At 45.9% G+C, this 15,567-nt stretch overlaps 1 protein-coding gene across 1 annotated transcript in view; it reads right to left on the minus strand.

Annotated features, from left to right (window-relative positions):
- LOC115479673 (nuclear receptor corepressor 2-like) overlaps positions 1–15,567 on the minus strand; it is a 667,653-nt gene that overhangs the window by 493,436 nt on the left and 158,650 nt on the right. The gene's annotated exons all lie outside the window — the stretch shown is intronic.

Consider the following 15,567-nt stretch of genomic DNA (forward strand, 5'->3'; position numbering starts at 1 on the left):
GATACAGAGGCCAGGTTTGATTTACTGTTAACTGCACCAGCGTTTGCCAACTGCTTACAGTGCAGAATACTCCTTCAAGTCTATATTTCGTTCCCACGCTGTTTGGCGTCTCATTATCAAGCTCCTAGCAGACCTGTCGTTTTCAGGACGTTTGTCTTTCTTTACTGGATTATTTGTTGCTTTGGAATCAGCTTTCATCTACAGACCCCTGACGCAGGTATTTATTGCCGAAACATGGACCGTGTTGGGTCTGATCAACAAAAGTGAAGTTCGGACGCTCTCAATTTTAAAGGCTCCTTGTGTTCAATGCAATTTACCCGGGTAAATAGTGATTTACTGAAGTAAACTGGGTTGTCTGAAATCTGTTTTCTGCTCACCTATAAGCGGCTGCAGGGTTTTGCAATGTGCACGCTTTTAGCTGGGAAAAACAATTCATTCCCTGACAGAAGGAATGGTGTTTGGGTTGGAGAGATAGGGGTAACAATGCATAGGTACCGGCAGATACAAAAGGCTAGATTCTATATATAGCGCCTAAAAATTGGCGCCAAAACGTACATACGTAATCGGTATTCTACTAGCCACACCTAAAGTTCAGCACGGCTTACAGAATACACGCTTAAGCGGAGAGTCGTGCATAAATTTAGCTGCAGCAATTTGCACCAACGAAAGCGTGATGAAAATGCCCGCGCCTAAATTTACACACAGAGCGCCATTAGTCTGTAATTACACATGTAACTTGAAGCCACGCCCCATCCCACCCCAAAACGCCCATGCCCCCTCATTTTAGGACTACGCGTAAATTTTAGGCGCATATCCTGCACCTAATTTTACACGCGTTGGTCCCAATTCAATCTAATTAGTCCCAATAATTGCTTGTTATAAAGCCAATTATTGGCACTAATTGGCTCGTTATTCAATTCAACTGTGCATGCAAATCGAGAGCGTGCCTAAATTTGCATGCACAATTTTTGGCGACCTTTATAGAATCAGGGGAAAGTGTGCAAGGTATTTTTAGTGTGCAAACTTTACACTGGTTAGATGTAGTTTCCCTTTGAAAATTAGGTGCCTTCTTTGCATCTACATGGGCTATTTCAAAACTGACCACAAGGAAAAATTTTCCTTTCTAAGTGCTTTTGAAATCTTCGCAGCTGTTTCAGGGAAGGAGCGGACAGGGGTTGCCAAATTTAAAGCTATGCCTAAAACCCATCTTTTTACCTTGGCTTTTGGTACCTTGGGGTGAAAGAGCTTGATCAGTGGTCCCTGGAAAGACGTTCTCTCCTGATTACGTTCGTCTGTCTACAGTGTGTGTTTATTTTCTCTCCTATTTTTGATGGCATTTCTTTCCCTCTTTTTATGTCTTTATTTTGTTTTAATTTATATTTCTGTTTTGTGAACCACATTGACCTTACATAAACCATAAACGTCCAGGAAAAGGTTCTAAGATCTCAGCTCCGGTTCCTAGTCAGCAGATAGCCAAGTCAAAAAACTGTCAGCAATACTTGGGGATGAAATATGGTTATAATCAAGACTCCCATCATTTTTGGCTGCCTATATGGTTGGCTTGGTGGAGACTTGACAAACCAGCATTTAAGCATAGGTGACTGGGGCCTGCAGAGAGTGGTGGGCACGGCTCTGGCTACCTTGTTGGGCAGACTGGATGGACCATGTGGGTCTTCATCTGCCACCATTTACTGTGATACTGTGTGGGAACAGACATCCTCATCATCAGTAACCTCAGTAAGCACTGAACAGGAGAAGACACCTCCCACAGTTAGATCCCCCAGCAAGGAGGTCCAGTACATTGGCACAATAGAAGGGCAAGTGGTGTTGCTCCCATTCAATGCATATGAAGATTGCCAATTACAAGCTGGTAACTGCAGTGCTGTTTTTAAAGCGGGACTTTGTAACCTGTGCTGCTCACAGCCCATTCGTTTTGCCACGGACCAACAAGAGCACTTGAACTTCCTGCTGCATTCCTAACAGCTGTTTGGTTCTTCATAAGTTCTGTTCATGATAATATATTCCCTCACTCTCCCCCCTCCTTCCCCCAAACACCCATAGATCTTCAACAGGATTGGTGCCAAAATATTGAGCATCCTGGGCAAAATCTTCAGCCTCTCCTCCCTAATTATATTTCATGCTCATAATCTGTCCCCACCCCACCCCCCAAGACATAAGAACAGCCAAACTGGGTCAGACCAATGGTCCATCCAGCCTAGTATCCTGCTTTAAACAATGACCACTTCAGGTTACGAGTACCTGGCAGAAAACCAATTAGCAGCAACATTCCATGCTACCAATCCCAGGGCAAGCAGTGGCTTCCCCATGTCTGTCTCAATAGCAGACTATGGTCTTTTCCTCCAGAAACTTGTCCAAACCTTTTTTAAAACCAGATACGCTAACCGCTGTTACTACATCCTCTGGCAAAGAGTTGCAGAGCATAACTATTTGTTGAGTGAAAAAATATTTCCTCCTATTTGTTTTAAAAGTATTTCCATGTAACTCCCTTGAGTGTCCCCTAGTCTTTGTACTTTTGGAATGAATAAAAAATCGATTCACTTCTACTTGTTCTACACCACTCAGGATTTTGGAGACCTCAATCTTATCTACCCGTCTCTTTTCCAAGCTGAAGGGACCTAACCTCTTCAGCCTTTCCTCATATGAGAGGAGTTCCATCCTCTTTATCATTTTGGTCTCTCTTCTTTTAACCTTTTCTAATTCCACTATATCTTTTTTGAGATACGGTGACCAGAACTGAACGCAGTACTCAAGGTGAGGTCGCACCGTGGAGCAATACATGATTTAAATTCTAAATTTGTTATGAAAACAAGCGATTTGAAAAGTGCTTACCCATCATACAGACAAAAGTGTGCACTAATGGTTCTTTGAGTCCGTGTGGCTCTCAGGATCTTTCAATTTGCTTTAACTGCGGCTTGTCTTTGCTGCCTACAGAAGCTATTGCCCCAGGTGACTGCCTAGTCTAACAGTTGGGCCAGTCCTGTTCTTCAACCACAGAAAAGCTGTGTAGTGACCACAAGTAGGTTCTCTAGTACTTATCTCATCTCTGACCAGGAGACACCAAAAATAGATCCATTTTTAACAGATATGCATCAAGCTTCAAGAATCAGTTTAGTCACAGGACACAACGCAATGTGATGCACATTGGGAAGAATAATCCCAATCATAGTTACCTAATGCTAGGGTCCACCTTAGGAGTCAGCACTCAAGAAAAACATCTAGGTGTCATTGTAGACAATACGCTGATATCTTCTGCCCAGTGTGCAGTAGCATCCAAAAAAGTAACCAGGATGCTAGGAATTATTAGTAAATGGATGCAAAGTACGACCAAGAATATTATAATGCCTCTTTATCACTCCATGGTGCGACCTCACCTTGAGTATTGTGTTCAATTCTGGTCGCCATATCTCAAAAAAGATGTAGCAGAATTAGAAAAGGTTCAAAGAAGAGCAACCAAAATGATAAAGGGGATGGAACTCCTCCAGTATGAGGAAAGGCAAAAGAGATTAGGGCTCTTCAGCTTGGAAGAGAGACAGCTGACTGGAGATAATGATTAAGGTCTATAAAATTCTGAGTGGTGTAGAACGTGTAGAAGTGAATCGATTTCTCACTCTTTCAAAAGATACAAAGACGAGGGGACACTTGAAGAAATTACATGGAAATACTTTTAAAACAAACAGGAAGGAATATTTTTTCACTCAAAAAGATAGTTAAACTCTGGAACTTGCTGCCAGAGGGTGTGGTAACAGCGGTTAGCGTATCTGGGTTTAAAAAAAGATTTGGAAAAGTTCCTGGAGGAAAGGCCCATAGTCTGTATTTGAGATGGACATGGAAGAAGTCAATGCTTGCCCCAGGACTGGTAGCATGGAATGTTGCTACTAACTGGAGAGAAATAAAAACGCCAGTCTTGCAAACAAAATCCTTCATTTGTCTCCTCTCTCGTAAAGCCGCTGAGTAACAAAACAACGTGCTGTTTGCTACAATAAATGATCCAAACTGTAAAGGCCACATATGAGCCCTTGCCTATGGCACCATTTTCATCACCGCCATCATTGACCCCCAGATCCTGGACATAGTCCCAGACTCTGGTCCTGCCTTGACTAAGGAGAAGACAAATCTGTTGAACCAGCTTCAACCTCCTGCACTCTGTGAGGAAGATCCTCTCCCATGCTGTGTCGAATAGAACACCCAGATACTCCAGCATCTGCGATGGAGTTAGTCTACTCTTCTCAAAACTGATCACCCAACCCAATGACTGGAGAAAATGGACAACTTTGTCTGTCACCGCCACGCTGTCCAAATAAGACGATGCGTGAATGAGCCAGTCACTGAGATACAAGTGAACTCTGATTCCCTGGTGACAAAGGAAGGACACCACCACCAACATAGCCTTGGTAAATGTTCTTGGAGCTGTGGTGAGACTGAAGGGTAAAGCTCTGAACTGGAAGTAACGGCCCAACATCGCAAAACTTACAAACCTCTGATGTAGCAGCCATATGGGTATACTCCCCTTCTCTTTAATCCGCATATTCCTACAGTTGACTCCTTTGAGTACCTAGGTGTGTTGTTTGATTTAAGACTTACTTTTGATAAGCAGATTTCTCTTCAGCTGAGTTTTCTTTCTCTTCGTTGCTTGCGATCAATCTCTAGACACTTAGATAGATTTCCCTTTACTTCACACCTTGATGCACGTTTTTGCTATTTCCTGAGTGGATTACTGTAATACTATTTATGCAGGTATTACTTCCCATCGGATGGGCTGATTACAGACACTGCATAATGACTAGCAATGTTTAGGTCATGGGGATTATCTTTGCTGGAACATGTGGAGGAGTGGAGGAATAGCATAGTGGTTAGAGCACTAGGCTTGACGTCTAGGGGAGCCCAGTTCAACTCACACTGTTACTTCATGTGATCATTGGCAAGTTACTAATACTCTATTGCCTCACCTACAGTGAAATACTAAGTATACCTGAATGTAACTCACCTTGAGATACTACTGAAAAAGGTGTGAGCTAAATCCAAATAAATAAAAGAAGCTACTGTCCCCTTCTTCTAAACTTCCATTCAGATGTTTAACAAACCACTTTTCTTCAAGTAGAACCACAGTGGTGTGCAATCTAGTAGTCAAAGTAGGGAGCAGAGCTCCATAACATAAAAGAAAGGAGAAGTAGAGATGAGAGTGGACAGACAACAGAGCTACTGTGCCCCCTAGTGGCTTAATCCACCATATGTCTGAGAGGAGGTGTGTTTTTGAAGCGGCTATATTTGACATAAGTGGGCTTGAATTGGAGAAAGGCCAGATGTGCATTCCAGAATGTAGGACCAATTTTTTTAAATGCAGAGTTTATTGTAGTATTCAGCTGAACAGAAATGCCAGAAGGAATAAATAACCTAAGTCCACTAGAGGACAATAGAAAATGGGTGCTATGCTATGTATGAAACAGTATGTGATGCAAGGTAGGAAAGATAACCCTTGTATAAAGCTTTTATGCACCAGCGTCAGAATTTTAAAATGTGGACAGAGGACAAAGTCTCCATAGCAACTTGCAGGCAACCTACAGATGATGGCACTATTTATCAGAGATCCCTGTGGGTGCTAATCAGAATGTCCATGGGAATCATCAGTTCTTCAAAACCCTGCACTGTGAATCATAAGGAAGCCTCTTTTCCTAAGGGGAAACATGTTCCCAGCCAGCCAAATGCTTTCAGGTTGGTTTAGCACAATGCTAGCCTACGCTAGTCTGAGATCTTCACTACAGGAACCAATTCCGTACCATTAAGCACAGGTGATATTTAACTCTACATCAAGGAGGCTCTCCAACTGCCTTCCACTGGCATTCAATTATCATTTTACTTTAAAGGTCTTTTCATAAATTGGAACATGGGGTTATGTTTATAGCATCCTCATTAGAAAAAATCTCTGTAATGCTTCCTGAAAGGCCACATTAGCAACATCTCATAAATATTCTCCACACAGTGGCTTCCCTATTGGCAAGTTAAAGCTTGCAAAATCGCTTGCTTCCAAGAACAGCCTTAGAGGTGTGTTCCATGTTCTGTTACTCAACACACAGTTCACGTAAATAGCTCCAGAAGACTCTATGAACGTAGCCTGTTTCAGTCTAACATAGTATACCACGTATGCTGACAAAGTAGGGTGATGCAGGAGAGAAATTAGGTTCTCAAATAATAGAACAGTTTACAATGACCATTACAATAAAGTAAAACAAAACAGATTAACAGACTGAAGAATAAAGAGAAAAAGAACTACAGAGCCCCTCACCAGAGCATCCTCAAAGCCTCCTACTATTCACGAAAAGCTACTGTGGAAAATCTCATTTTTTTAGTTCAAAAATTTTATATTATTTTTTTTACTTATAGCAATATGTATTACAAAACATATGTAACAAATGTCCATTACGTAATATAGAATTTGTATAAATGTGAAAAAAGACATTTGTTAGTACACAACAAAACCAAACAACAAAAGCACATGTGGGTATACAAAAAAACATATGAAAGATACAGGAAATAAGGTACCAAGATTAACATGAGTAACGTCAACCGTAACTGGAAGTAAACTCAAGCACCGGAGACCAGATCCTATCATAGGCTTTCAAAGACTTATATTTTTCCACAGCCACTCATTCATATTTTGCAATTAAATATAAATAGTTTCACCATTGTATATATTCTATTTGAGATAGATCCTTCCAATTATTATTTATTTATTGCACTTGTAGCCCACATTTTCTCACCTATTTGCAGGCTCAATGTGGCTTACGTCATATCAGGTTAGAGAAAACAATTGGTGTTACAAAGAGGTAAAGGAATACAGGAGGATTTAGACATGTCGTCATTGAAAAATACATTCTGCGCCATTTTGGTTAGGTGTTGTGTTGTAGTTAGTTAAGGGTTCTCGTGGTAGGCTTTATTAAAGAGGTAGGTCTTCAGGGATTTGCGGAAGTCAGTCAATTCTTTGATTGTTCTCAGGTGATTTGGAAGAGAGTTCCACATCTGTGTGCTTACATAAGAAAAGCTGGACGCATGTGTTAGTTTGTATTTTAGTCCTTTGCAGCTGGGGAAGGGAAAATTAGGTTCTTACCTTCGTAATTTTCTTTCCTTTAGTCATAGCAGATGAAGCCATTAGGTATGGGTTGTGTCCATCAACCAGCAGGGGGAGATAAAGAGCACTCAAATTTCACAGTGCCACATAGAGGCATATTTTCAAAGCACTTTGGGAGGCTAAGTTCCATAGGTTTCTATGGAACTTTGGGAGGCTAAGTGCTTTGAAAATAAGCCTCATAGTCAGCTAGCTCCACTGCCTCTTCAGTATTTGAAGCTTCCAAAGCAGTATAACAAACTGCAATGGGAATAACATGAACTTTCCTCACAGCGAACAATGGCCCCATAACAAGGGCACGAACTCAAAAGGAGGGAATGAACACATCCTCCTGGAGGGAATAAACTCGTCCTCCTCTTTGTATTTATGGAGGGAATACACACATCCTCCTGGAGGGAATGAACTCAACCTCCTACACATGAACTGGAGGGAATGAACTCATCCTCCTATAAGTGAACAAGAATCCTGAAGACTGTTTTCCAACTTTCTCCCAAGGAAGGATTAGAACTTCAGGAAACAAGAAGGTAAGAACCTAATTTTCCCTTCCTTGTCATCAAGCAGATGAAGCCATTACGTATGGCATGTATCAAAGCAATCCCTATATAGGGTGGGAACAAGTCACACCACGCGCTAGCACTTGTGCTCCAAAACGCGCATCCCTCCTAGCAGCCACATCCAGCCTGTAATGTCGGGTAAATGAGAGCTTCGAAGCCCATGTTGCTGCACTGCAAATCTCATGAAGAGAGAGTGCTCCAGTTTCAGCCCAAGAGGAAGAAATCGCTCTTGTAGAATGTGCCTTAAAGGCTATAGGCGGAGGCCAGCCGGCAAGCAGATAAGCTGAAAAGATAGCTTCTTTGAGCCAGCGGGCAATAGTGGCTTTAGACGCTGGAGACCCTCTGTGAGAACCTGACAGTAAAACAAACAAGTGATCAGAGGTCCTGAAAGAATTAGTAACTCGCAGATACTGCAACAGAGTCCTGCGCACATCCAACAGGTGCAACTGCCCAAAGGATTCTGGAAACTCCTCCTTAACAAAAGAGGGTAGAAAAATAGGCTGGTTTAGGTGAAACGCTGAAACCACCTTAGGCATGAAGGAAGGCACGGTACGAACAGTGACCCCCGGACTCTGAAAATTGCAGAAATGGGTCTCGACAGGACAGCACCTGGAGTTCTGACACCCGTCTCGCCGAAGTAATGGCCACCAGAAAAACGGCCTTTAGTGTCAAATCTTTCTCTGAAGCTCGCCGTAGCGGCTCAAAAGGAGAACCCTGCAAAGCCTTCAAAACTAGCCCCAGGTTCCAAGTTGGACAAGGTACCCACACGGGAGGACGGAGCCGAAGCACCCCTCTAAGAAACCGTGCCACATCTGGATGAGCAGCTAAAGACACGCCTCTAACCTTACCATGAAGGGAGGCCAATGCTTAAGCCACGGAAGTGGACCGCTTGCGGGCCTGCAGGAGAGTGGAAATAACATTATTGGAATAGCCTTTGCCTCTCAATTGCGCCCTCTCAATAGCCATGCCGTAAGACCAAAATGGCAGGCGTCCTCCATGGCCACCGGTTCCTGCGACAACAGGTTCGGTACCAGAGGTAAAGGAAGGGGAGCCTCCACTAGCATCTGTCGGAGGTCCGCATACCAAGGCCCCCTGGGCCAATCTGGGGCGATGAGAACCACTTCTCCTGGGTGAAGCCGAATCCGCAGGAGCACACGCCCTATCAAGGGCCACGGAGGGAACACATACCAGAGGCCCAGAGGCCAGGGTTGAGCCAAGGCATCCAACCCGGCTGAGCGAGGATCTCTCCATCTGCTGAAAAGCACGGGACTTTGGCATTTGAGCTTGTCGCCATAAGATCTATTACGGGCTTGCCCCATTTGGCACATATCTGCAGGAATACTTCGTCTGCCAGTTCCCATTCCGCTGGATTGATTTGATGCCTGCTTAGATAATCGGCTTGCACGTTGCTCTGACCTGCAATGTGAGCTGCCGACAGAAACTGTAGATGCAGCTCGGCCCAGTGGCAAATCTGTTTGGCCTGCGCGGCCAGCGCTCTGCACTGAGTGCCGCCTTGTCGGTTTATGTAGGCCACTGTTGTCGTGTTGTCTGACATCACTCTGACAGCCAATCCTTCCAGGGTCACTTGAAAGGCCAGAAGCGCCTGAAACACCGCTTTCAACTCTAGGCGATTGATGGACCACTCCGACTCGTCGGGTGTCCAAAGACCCTGGGCCTGCTTCCCCTTGCAATGTGCGCCCCAGCCCTTCAGGCTGGCATCTGTCACCACTAGGCACCAATCGGGGAGTGCCAGCGGCATTTCTCGCCGCAGCATGCTGTCTGAGAGCCACCACTCCATGTTGAGTCGGGCCGCAGGGAGCCAAGAGAGTCTGCATTGATAATCCTGAGATACTGGAGACCATCGTTGAAGCAGGGAATACTGCAGAGGTCTCAGGTGCGCTCTCGCCCAGGGCACCAAATCCAAGGTGGCCGTCATCGATCCCAACAGCTGGACAATGTCCCAAGCTCGCGGGCGGGGCATCCTCACGAGCAGATGGACCTGATTCTGAAGCTTGCACCGCCTTTGCTCGGGTAGGAATACATATCCCGAGTCTGTGTCGAACCGTGCCCCCAAATATTCTAGAGATTGTGAGGGGGTCAGGTGACTTTTGGCTACATTGACGACCCAGCCCAGAGATTGCAGTACTGAGACCACTCTGGCTGTAGCTTGATGGCTCTCTGTTGTGGAGTCCGCTCTGATGAGCCAGTCGTCTAGGTACGGGTGAATCCGGAATGGATCCTAAGGAGCTTAGATGAGATTGGGTGGCAAAGCCGGTGGCGGGAGACGGAGATGGTGCTGGGCAGACTTATATGGTCTGTGCCAGAGCCGATGGTGGGAGGCGGGACTGGTGGTTTGGAGGCGGGGATAGTGCTGGGCAGACTTATACGGTCTGTGCCAGAACCGGTGGTGGGAGGCGGGGCTGGTGGTTGGGAGGCGGGGATAGTGCTGGGCAGACTTATGCGGTCTGTGTCCGGAAAAGGACAGGTACAAATCAAGGTAAGGTATACACAAAAAGTAGCACATGTGAGTTTATCTTGTTGGGCAGACTGGATGGACCGCGCAGGTCTTTTTTTGCCGTCATCTACTATGTTACTATGTTACCTTCTCGCCTGAGAAAAGCAGCTACTACCACCATTACCTTGGAAAAGGTTCGGGGAGCTGTGGCGAGGCCAAAAGGCAAGGCCCGAAACTGGAAATGTTTTCCCATCACCGCAAACCGCAGAAACTTCTGGTGCGGGGGCCAAATTGGAATGTGCAAGTAAGCTTCTTTCAGGTCCAGAGACGTGAGAAACTCTCCTGGCTGTACCGCCGCACTGACGGAGCGCAGGGTTTCCATGTGAAAATGCCGCACTCTTAGGGACTTGTTTAATTCTTTTAAGTCCAGAATAGGGCGAAAAGACCCACCTTTTCGCGGCACCACAAAGTAAATGGAGTAGCGGCCACAGCCAAAATCGGCGGGAGGCACCGGGGGAAACCGCCCCAATGTGAATCAAGCCTTGTAAGGTCTCCTCTACTGCTGCCCATTTGGCGACAGAACCGCATCGGGACTCCACAAACACGTCTCTTATCGGGGCATCGAATTCTATTCGGTATCCTTTTCTGATCAGGTCCAAGACCCACTGATCTGAGGTAATCTTGGCCCACTCCTCGAGAAAGAGGGAAAGACGTCCTCCTATAACAGGAATCGAGGAGGGGGCCGGCGCACCCTCATTGAGAGGGTCGCCCTTGAACTCCAGGTCTTGAGCCTGCTGCTGCGGAACGTTTGTCCGAGCAAAAGGAGTTCCTCTGCTGAAAACTGGCCACGAGAAGTGGACCCAGCAGAATGCCCCGGGCGGTACATTCTAGCTTCAGGGAAGCGAGGTCTATAAGAGGAGTGAACCACCTGACCCTTGGAGGGAGGCCGCGGCCTATCCTCGGGTAAACGCTGGGGTTTAGCATCTCCCAGGCCTTTCACAATTTTCTCCAACTCCTCACCCAACAGGAGAAGGCCTTGAAAGGGCAACTTCACCAACCTTTGCTTAGAGGCCATGTCCGCCGCCTAATGCCGTAGCCACAGAAGACGGCGAGCCGCCACTGCTACAGCCATCTGTTTAGCCGAAGCTCTGACAATATCATAAAGGGCGTCAGCCAAAAAGGACAAGGCCGACTCCATTCGCGGAGCCACTTCAGACAAGAGCTCCGCTCCATCACCGGGCTGTTCCACTGCCTGTTGCAACCATGCCAGGCAGGCTCCAACAGCATAACAACTGCATGCAGACGCCCGAATAGAAAGACCAGCAATTTCAAAGGACCGTTTAAGTGCTGATTCCAGTCTACGGTCTTGCATGTCCTTCAGGGCAACACCTCCTTCAACCGGGAGGGTAGTTCTCTTTGTCACAGCTGTGACTAGGGCATCCACCTTAGGCATTGCAAAGCGAGCCAAATGCTCCTCACTCAGAGGGTATAATTGCCCCATAGCCCTGGAAACTTTCAAAGGTCCTTCGGGGTCAGCCCATTGAGCTGAAATAAGCTCTTGGATGGAGTCATGCAAAGGAAAGGCTCGAGCAGGCTTTTTGGTACTTGCCATCCTCGGATTTCCAGAGGAGGCCACACCACTCCCAGGATCTTCAATAGAGAGGACCTGTAAGACAATCTGAAATAAGCGCTGGCAGCTCCTCGCGGTGGAAAATCCTCACCGCGGACGGATCATCTGGATCCAGTGGCCCTTCTGCACCTTCCTCTGGTTCCTCTGGCCACGAGGGCCTGCCAGACCCCTCAGAGTCACCACATTCCGACCACGGGGGGGAAAAAGGGGGGTGCACCACTCTCTGAAGAGGAATTTACCCTTCTGCGCTTCTCTTGCGGCCAGCTATCAGGGAAAAATGCCTCAGAGGGCAATCCCAGGCTTGCACCCACCGGAGGGGCAGTAAGGGGGGGCCGTAGAAAACCCCTGTGGCTGAGCTCTTTTAAGCATATATGCATTATGAAGCAATAATACAAAGTCAGGGGAGAAAAACTCGCCCTGGGCACCCGGTTCCAGTCCGGGGCTAGTAGCTCTTTGGCCAGCCTCAATTCGAAGGCCCCCTCCGGTCTCCAGACCCTCCGCCTCAGCGGGGGTCGCGCCATGTGGTGCTTTCAAAATGGCGCCTGCTGCCAGCTCCACCGAGCGGGAAGAATCATCGCTCGCCATGCTCGGGTCGGCTCTTAAGCCTGAACAGCACGTTTTACAGAGCCCCGCTGCTGATCTGCACTTGCCACACTTGGAACAGCGCTTAACACTCTGCAGCCATCGCCGAAAAAACGGCGGAAAATTCAAAATGGCGGCTTCGCGCCAAAAACGTCCCGATCGAGGGCCCTCCCTGGTGGAGACAGAAAACACTCTTACCTCACTGGACCGAGTATACAAGCTCCGGTCACGCTGTAGAAACTGAAGAAAACCTCTTGCTTTTTTTTTTTTTTTTTAACGCTGTGAGGAAAGTAGAGAAAACAGCAAAAGAGGCAGTCAAATCAACTCCGGAGGTACAGAACAGTGGGAAAGGCAGGGAAAGGCGAACCAATGTGCCTGCATCCACCAAGTATAGAGTGGGAAAGAGCAGGGAAAAGTGAAACTAATGTGCTCACATCCACTGGGGGGATGGGTAAGGTAGGGAGAGGGCTAACCTATGTGCCTTTAAAGTGAAGCTGCTATAGCCTCTAACACCCTGGCTAACAACTGGCAAGCCAGGAGCCACCCCCAGGCAGATTTTTTAAGGAGCTTGATCAAGCTGCAACCACCCTGCTTGGGGAGATAGAGAATACTGAAGAAGCAGTGGAGCTAGCTGACAAGCCTTGAGGCTCATTTTCAAAGCACTTAGCCTCCCAAAGTTCCATAGAAACCTATGGAACTTAGCCTCCCAAAGTGCTTTGAAAATATGCCTCTATGTGGCACTGTGAAATTTGAGTGCTCTCTATCTCCCCCTGCTGGCTGATGGACACAACCCATACGTAATGGCTTCATCTGCTTGATGACAAGGAAGTGTAGATTAAGAAAGGTGCGGTATTAATATTGTGAACAAATTTGGCTCTGTGGTCTTCAAAAGGAGTAGATAATGCCTCTGGGCTCATTTATTTGAAATAATTGACAAATACACGTCCATATTGAGCCCCAGTAATGTTTTAAATACACACACTCATAGATTAAATGACGTAACGAACCAGTCTGACAATTTACAAGTACAACATTTAGCTTCTGTATCTTTACTGAACTTTGCAATTTTAACAGGAGTCCAATGAGCTCTATGTAGAAAAAAAATAATAATTTTGACTTAAATTTCTTAATGATACTCTCGGGTCTCAGGTACTGGGGCGGTGAATTCCATGGAGCTGAAGTTAAGGAAAAGGATAAAGCATGCAGAGTAACAGATTCTCGTCTCACCTTCACTGTCTTGGAACCAGGAGACAATTTTGTTCCTGTCAGCAAAGGGCTCTACCTAGAATTCATGATGGCAGTAAATCAAACAGGTAAGCTGGAATATACTGCCATGCTCTGAGCTGGCACTATTCATTTATTTGGATTTTGCTCACACCTTTTTCAGTAGTAGCGCAAGGTGAATTACATTCAGGTACCCTGGATATTTCTCTGTCCCAGGAGGGCTCACAATCTAAGTTTGTACCTGAGGCAATGGGAGGGTTAAGTGACTTGCCCAAGATCACAAGCACCAGCAGTGGGATTTGAACCGGACACCTCTGGATTGCAAGACCAGTGCTCTAACCACTAGGCCACTCCCCCACTTCACTATAAAAGTGGAACCCCAGACAACCCAGGAACCAGTCACTGATCAACTTTGCAGGGCTGTGGGAGGATCACACTTCTAAATGCTGTACGCACGCACTTGCTGAAGACTCGCACCCGAAAGCTGCAGTTGCAAATATAATAGAGGTCCTTTAACTAAGCAGTGGTATGCGCGTTTACCGCAATTAAAAAGGGCTTACCGCGGGACGCACTCAGGTGTCTTGTGGTAAGGTCCCAATTGGCGTGTGCTACCCACACACTAAAATATTTTTACATTTTTTCACAAAGGGGGCATTTCGGGGGTGGATAGTGGGTGTTTCTGCACTAATTAGCACGTCTACATTACCGTGTGCTGATCAGTACAGGATTACCGCGGGAGCCTTTACCACCTACAAAACAGGTGTAAGTACTACTGAGGTAATCTGTTTAATGGCCACCCGCTAATGGCGACATTAGAGCATGGCCATTAAAGGAAAAAAAAATGGGAAATCGGCCATTTTACTGCTATGGTAAAAATGGACTGTGAATGGGAAAACTCGCGAAGGGTGAGTTAAGACCATTTTCTACCACAGCTTTGTAAAAGGACCTCAAATTTATTAAGCAAGAACCAAATTTGAAAGTAAATAATAAAAAAAGAATGAAATAAACCATATAAGGGCGCTAAAAAGGTGGTTTGTAGAACACAAAGCACTGAAAGAATCCAGGGGCCCTTTTACTAAACCACGTAGGAGCCTATGCGCACCCAAAGCGCGTCAATTCGGACTTACCGCCCGGCTACCGCATGGCCCGTGCGGTAATTTCATTTTTCATGCGCATCAGAAAAGAAATTTTATTTTCTGGCGCGCAGCTAAAATCAGGCGGTTGCTCCAACCTGACGCACGCAGGCGATTACCGCACGGTTAACGCAAGAGACCTTACCGCTAAGTCAATGGCTGGCGGTAAGGTCTCAGACCCAAAGTGGACGTGCATCAATTTTTATTTTGCCGCACGTCCATTTTCGGCAAAAATTTTAAAAAAAGGCCTTTTTTACAGGTGCGCTGAAAAATGGATCTGCGAGCGTCCATAACACAAGCCTACACTGCCACGGCCCATTTTTCAGTGCGCCTTGGTAAAAGGGCCCCTAAGTTTCCTTAAGAAATAACACAACAGAGCTCCATGATCTGGTATGTGGGTGGCACATCCACTTTCAGTATGAAAAGACAAGCAGAGTTTAGGACAATCTTTTCCAATAAAGCAACAAAAAAAAAATTTTTTTTAGGGGTCCTCAAATACTTCCGTACAATAGTTCAGCCAAAGACCACAGTGGTGCACCTCTGGATCAATTATGTTATGCCAGTAAGACTTACGCATTCACCTCCTCATTGGTCATTTGGCATGAATCTTAACCACTTTTAACTTTTTATTTTAAACTTCATTTTTTAAAAATTTTTATAAGAAACTTATATGTAACAGGTTAACAGACAAATTTAACAGGGGGGTTTAACAAGAGGATAACTACAGAGCCTCCACCTTCACTGTTTGCCATTCAGTTAATGCAGAGAAAATGTTTCCACTGCAGATAAGACAATGCAGTTAGTTATACCTCGTTCTCTGCAACACAGGGGGTTCCCAAACCTGTGCT

The sequence above is a fragment of the Microcaecilia unicolor genome, chromosome 11, assembly GCF_901765095.1.
Source record: "Microcaecilia unicolor chromosome 11, aMicUni1.1, whole genome shotgun sequence".
Classification (NCBI taxonomy): Eukaryota; Metazoa; Chordata; class Amphibia; order Gymnophiona; family Siphonopidae; genus Microcaecilia; species Microcaecilia unicolor.